Here is a 7,037-nt window from a genome sequence, read left to right as displayed (position 1 = left end):
TCATTGAGAAGAAACAATGAAAAATGTCAAACTTTGAAGCTTTGGCTATGGCTATCCACAACGATGATGGTTAGGGTTTCATAGATTGTGATAGATAGAGAGAGAATTTTGGGGAGCCCTTTCATCTTGAGATTGGACTCTTGGGATCTTCAAATGCCCCACAAAGATATGGAGAATTGCGCTTATGTTGGATGCTAGATCAGATCGAATCCTTGCCTGCGAAATTTGTGCTAGTTTCATGTATTTCTACAATGCTGGGTCTTGCGGGGCACACTGTCTACCTGTGATGTGATGAAGAGGAGTGCCTCAAGTTGGAAAACAACTCTCTTGAAGAGAGCAAGGGATACGATTCCTTAGTTTGCTCACACTACCTCCTCCAAGGTTAGTAGGTATGACAATTTGCAGGCATAGTCAGGACAACAAGCAATAATTTGTGCAATGCTAGGTAGAAAATACACCAATGTCCTACTGTAAAGTGACAAAAAATCCTTCTTGAGTCAGGGAACACTTCTTTAGAAGGATGCTTGAAGGGATTTGGCTTGTGGAGGGAGATCCAAGAGCTCAAGCAAGTTTCTCTCACCTTGTATTCCCCCCCCTTTTGGAGAATTTTCAATTTCGATTTTTTCCCTCTCACGAAATCAGTTTGACCCAAAAGTTGAGAAATAGACCACTTTCCCTCTCTTCTCTATACTTGTGAATTTTTGTCTCCATTGAAGCCCCTTGCTGGTTGAGTGATCAAAACCCCAAGCATAGGACCAAGTGGAAGATGCAACAGAGAAGATAGACATAGCAAGGACAAACACCACTAGAGGAGTGGATCTACTCGATCTAATCAATCTCATCGACAACCTAGTGGAAAGAGAGAGACCGCTAACATGGTAGAGACAAGTATTAATAGAGCAGACAAAATGAAGAACTCGACTTGGGAGATTTCCTAGAGGTGATCCAAGAAATGGTGAATAAATATAGCACTCAAAGCTAGTTGGACCACCACAGTAGGCTAGCTGAAGATATTATAGTGGATCTTGAGGAGGAAAGAGTGCTAGCACACAAAGCCTTGCAAGGCGTAGTTACATACAACCAGGAACAACAAACTAGAAGCTTATGGAAGAACATAGAAATGCGAGAGATCCAATGAGTGTTACCTCTAATAAGCCAAAATGAGATAGAACCAAGCGCAAAGAGAGAGAGAGAGAGCACTAGAAGAGAACCTGACACTAAGTGAGCTTCTGATGAATTGACTACTAGATAACATGATGGCACAACAGAGTACAACAGCTCTAGTGACTTCACTGCTTGCAGAATTAGGAGTTACCTGGGGCTCCAAGAGCCAATCTAAAATTCATGTAGTCACAAAGCAGCTAGATAAATACCAGCTACACAATGATCCCTACAACTTCCTAGAGCAGTTTGAGAAGGTGTGTGAAGCCAACGACCTCACCGATCTCTCTCAGCAATCATATGCTTTCGACCTATGCTTAGGCGATAAGGGAAGGACTTGGTACACCAGCCTGGATGTTGCAGAGCACAATAACTTCAATAACCTTAAGAATATCTTCATTAAGAGATTCTCAGAGGCTAGATACTTAGACAACTTGATCATACGACTCATGAACGTGAAACAAAGAAATAAGGAAGACATCAGGGATTATGTAACCCATGTGAGGAGTCTCTTTAAGAGAATCCTGATGAACGAATGACCGATGGAGAGAGTAGTGTCCACAGTCTTCATCAATGGGATATAGAGTGAAGAACTTTACAAGGCCTTGGTAGGTAACTCAAGCTTGCAGCGAGACATGCTAACTAGGGTTTTTGATGAGGCAATCGGAGTGGACGACCAACTCAAGAAAAGAAGCTCCAAGAGCTCAAGTCGAGAAGAGACTAACTCTAGAAACTCCAAGAGAGCTTCAACCTCAAGCAAAAGAATAGGCCCAAGTACTCAGGACAAAGGAAAGGGTGCTGACCCAAGTCAAGAGCTAGCAAAGATGAAGATAGAGCTAGCCAAACTACAAGAGATGATGAGATGACCAACATGCCCCTACATTCAATGTGTGTATTGTGGTAGAAACCACCTGCCAACTAAGTGTTAGGACCCTAGGTCTTGATCTTATGCAAATTTTGGTAGGTTCAGCTATGATGCCATGCATTGTAGACTTCCAAGGAGACTTCCATACTCGCAACCTTACAATCAGCCTTACCTAGAAAATAGGCCACCAAAATTCTTCAGAAGGGAGATCCATTAGCTCTCCTGGCACCCAACAATGCTAAACTAGCCATTCCTAGGATGGAGATAAACCCCACAAGAATACCTAGACCATCTAGACCCTATGTAACCCATCTACTGAGCAATGCTCTAGTCCACTATGTGGAGGAGCTGAATGAGAAGAACCTTACGTGAACCCTTACATCTCGTATGACGAAGAGGGTAATCCAATCCTTATGGATTACCAACCAACACCGATGATGGTGTAAGGTAGAGGCTTAGGAGGGCAAACCAAAAAGTTGGATTTCATGTTCGACTTGCAATCACCCATGATATATCTCCTTGCACTGCCTCAAGAGGGAGCAAGCCCCAACCATAACAAGGTAGATCTTAGATGCATGGAGTATGGAATCACTCATCTCTTTGTCAATTGCCCTAGACAAAAACATCCTCTAGTTTGGCAATCCATCCTCTACTTTGGCAAATCCAAGAGAGTTGGATCTCATGTTGGACTTGCAATCACCCATGATATATCTCCTTGCACGCTACCTCAAGAGGGAGCAAGCCCCAACCACAACAAGGCAGATCTTAGATGCGTGGAGTGTGGAATCACTCATCTCTTTATCGATTGCCCGAGATAGAAACCATCCTTTGGTTTGGCAATTGTGCCATCAATCCCTTTGGGGTTGTTTTGTGTCAAGACACTCGATGGGGAGGCCATTCCCACTTCATTGCATGTCATGACCCACCACAGATGAAGCAGGCCAGCATATCATTGCCAAGGTCTAGCAACTTAGATGCAGTCTCAATCGAGAAAAAGAGGCGTAGACGAAGGAAAAAGAAACCAGATGCAAAAATCACACTAAAAACGGAGAGTGCCATGACGTTTCCTGCTAGAAAAAAGGTGAGAGATGCAAAGGTAGAAATGTCAGCTCCAAAGAACACAATATTAGTGAGTTTGGGAATCTCCCAATTTTCATTTTTTGAATACTAGAAAGGTGGCACTCGGATAACATTCCCATAAGTTTCTCAAAACCATATGATGTGACCTATCATTGGAAAGTGCTTGAAAAATGGAATCTATTGAGCTATAGAGCGCTCAATTTAGAGTTATAGCATTCAAGTATAACAAACCCAAAGATTTGACCACGTGTACCAAACTTATGGGAAATTCCCATATTCCCCAATATGGTGTTAAAGACAGCTGAGAAGGGAAGAGCGAAGGTTTGGGAGTACCCCAACCCCAAGTGCCAACTTGAAGCCATTGACAAAAGTGAAGGAGTGGGTGAAAGAGGCCCAAGAACACTTAAAAAACGCTGAGTCCATATTGAAAGATGAGATTGATGATCTCTCAAGTGTAAGAGCACCAGTCTTGCCTCCACGACCAAGGTCAAGAGACGCAACTGTGCCACAAGTAGTACCGCTTAAAGAGCGCCTATATGCTATGGGCCAACAAACCAGTTAGGCCTATTGGCCAAGAAGTGCAAAGTTAGGAGAGAGACAGGCAGTCAACAACCTCCTCGCCATGCTAGTAACCACCCTTGTGACTCTAAACCTAGGAGATCTACTTAGGTAGCATCCGATGCTATGGCAAGAACTGAAGCAATGGGTTGAAGGTCCAATGGAGAAAATGGCAACTAATCCACATTACCACGATGCACTGACTTAGATACCCAGCTTGACTTGCACTTGATACCCAAGTCCTTACACATCAACACTTTTTGGAAAGGCACTAAAAGGCATGCAACCTTACTGGTCCTAGCCATAGGAGACACTACAAGAAACGGAATTGTAGATATGAGAGCAGGAGTTAGTGTGATAAACCATGTCGTACTCTAGGATTGGGGTAATCCGCTTGTTGAGAATGCTAGGTTCAATGTCACCCTAGCCAATGGAATGAAAGTGCGGCCATTTGGAGTGTTGAAGAACTGTTCATTGAAGATTCCAAGGATCCAATTCTCCATTGACTTTATAGTCATGAAGGGAGTGGACTATGAGGTCCTGTTAGGCCGGCCTTGGATACGCAATGCACAGGTCATAGAAGACTATGGCAATGTTTTGATATTCTTGGGAAATAGAACACAAGCAATAAGAGTAGAGATGGATACATGGAAGACCACACTAGTTGACCTGGATGCCATCTCCACCATGCGGAAGGATGACACACAGAGTAAAAACTCTTACAGGCCACTCACGAAGTATATCCCTTGCCTAGAGGATGAGTGAGATTGGATGCATGTACTTGCTACAATTGATCTGCCATTCTTAGATGAGGAAGAGGAGTATAATCAAGCTGTGGAGAAAGAGAGAGTGCCCAAGAAGGAGCTTGCAATGCCCCTTTGCATGATGGCCAGAAGCCCTTGCAGCCAATCCAAACTTGTCACGTTCCATGTCCCTAGCAATAGGCCAGAACTCCAAGAGGTCTTGGAGTACCTAATGGGAAAGTTAGCTAGCAACCTTGCTTCTAACTTGAAACCTCTCAACAATCTCTTGGATGAATCCAAGTGGTCGTGAGCTAAGGTGCACAACCTAAAGTTGATGTACAATCGTACCTTAGTCACCAATAAAAAGAAAACACTGCACCAAGACTTAGGAGATGATGAGCAACTGGATGAAGATAGTTCTCACGACGACGAATACAAGGACTGCTACTCCTTGAGTACTGAGGTCTACCACCCACTACACAAGCCTTCATTGCTAGAATCCCCTCTCAGGTACTAGTGGCCACTATTATGGATATCGAAGATGAAGATGAGAAAGCAATAGAACCAGCTTACCTAAGCATAATAGTCACTGCCAAGCACACACCCTCAATGCAGTGATCAATGAGAAAGCTAACTTTAATGTCCTAACTCATGATCATTGGATCCAAATTGGCAAATAGCAGTTACAGTCCAATGATGTCAAACTTAGCTTATTTGGGGGCCGATCATATGCACTTTTGAAAAAGTGCAAAGTTGCAATCTTTATCAAGTCTAAGAGCATACCAATGATCTTCTATGTGTTGCCAAACACTAAAGATGAAGATATGGAATTGCTATTGGATATGCACATTTAAAAAACAAGATTATTGCAATGTCAACCTATGAGTCCCAGCATATTCACCTCGCCATAGGCAACGTACATATAGTCACCGCTTTCAGTAAGGGCTACGCGACTCCTTCAAAGTCTGCAAAGCTAGCGGTAGAGAAACCCACCATCAAGTCTAAGGAGGGGGGTCATGACCCATTGTCACACAAAAAACACATGGGAGTTCATTAAAGTCGCTCGCCACAGGGACACTTTGTGAGATGGAAGCAAAGAATAATGAAGAGTACTCAACACAAGATAATTATCCATAAGAAGAAGTTTAGATACAAGGCAAATGTGAAAACATACTCATTGATTAAAGATATGGTCAATATACATGTTCAAAAGACTCTTGGTCAAGGGGAGTTAAAGGATATGATCAAAAGACATATGAAGAGCTTGAGATGAATCTTGTGGTGACAAATTGTTCATTAATATGATACCGCTCACCGATATGATTTCCTCCTCTTCATTATGAGCTTTCCCTCAACTTCTATCGTCAACAAGAGACGGGTAGTAAAGATTATGAAGCCGTTAAAGAGAAATTTGCCATATCTCTTTAAGGTAAGCGAAGGATCACTAGGCAACTAGAATTCAAGGTCATAGTCTCTATTTAAAAGAGAAGAGATGGTGCGCAGATCGGACGCAGATAGCTCACGTGGTGAATCCCGGAAGGTCCCCAAGAACAAAGTACTCTACCTTTTTGCACAAAAAACCATGTAAAAGCATGCACGACAAGAGGCAAGAGACAAATTGGGTTCAATCTCCCCCATGCCTTGTGTGAGCGCTTCACAAAGCATGTATTTTATGTATATTTCCAATCTTCATGCTCAATAATAGCCCAATTACAAAAATATGACAAGCTTTTTAGCGTTTGAGTTTGCTTTCTACAAAAATAGGAAAATAAAGCTAATGGACAGTGCCCATAGTGTCTGGCACGCCCAATCTCAATGTCCAAATAGAAATAACATATCCAGGCGCATAAGCGCATACAAAATAATAATAAATAATCGATGTCTCTATAGACATAACAAAATATAGGCGTGGCGCCTATCAAAATATAGTCCAAAAGTCGAAAACCCGCTAGACTCCAATGCTTTCCTCCGCCACTGCTGCTATCTCTACACATCAACTGAAGCATTCACAATCGTTAGTAAAATAATACAATTAAACCGACAAAAGTGAATACCTAGCAATCTTCAGCTACATAAATAAATCAACTGGTTAGAAATAAATCCTAACCTTAATTTATTACGAGTACGCACTCTAAACTCATAAACGTTTATTAATTTAATATGCATTTTGCGGAATCACCCGCTATGGAATCACCCATGTACACACTAAATTAATGAAACGCTCGAAAAGGACAGGCGTCCCCATCAACTTCTCGCACAAAGAATCCTCTTTGTGTATGAGCCCCGGTTATCTAAGTTTACGGAATCCACCGTAAAACCTCACGGAATCCACCGTGTAATATGCCTCCTGGCATCATACCCCCGTTGATGCCAGGAGGCATAAAGAGAAGAAGGTGGAATGTGAGGACTTGATGGAGAGATCTTCGAGGAGGGCGAGGAGCTCATAGCTCATACTCAATAGCCGCCCCCATAGAACTTGATGGTGATATCTTTGAGGAGGGCAAGGAGCTCATAGCTCAAACTCAATAGCCACTCCCATAGAACTTAATGGCGATATCTTCGAGGAGGGTGAGGAGCTCATAGCTCAAACTCAATAGTCACTCCCATAGAACTTGATGGCGATGCAAGGC

This window comes from Lygodium microphyllum, chromosome 23 (assembly GCF_053477565.2).
Source record: "Lygodium microphyllum isolate KBCC chromosome 23, Lygodium_microphyllum_v1.1.10, whole genome shotgun sequence".
NCBI classification, from domain to species: domain Eukaryota; kingdom Viridiplantae; phylum Streptophyta; class Polypodiopsida; order Schizaeales; family Lygodiaceae; genus Lygodium; species Lygodium microphyllum.
The sequence above is the reverse complement of the archived record's forward strand: the minus strand, read 5'-3'. Positions refer to the sequence as shown.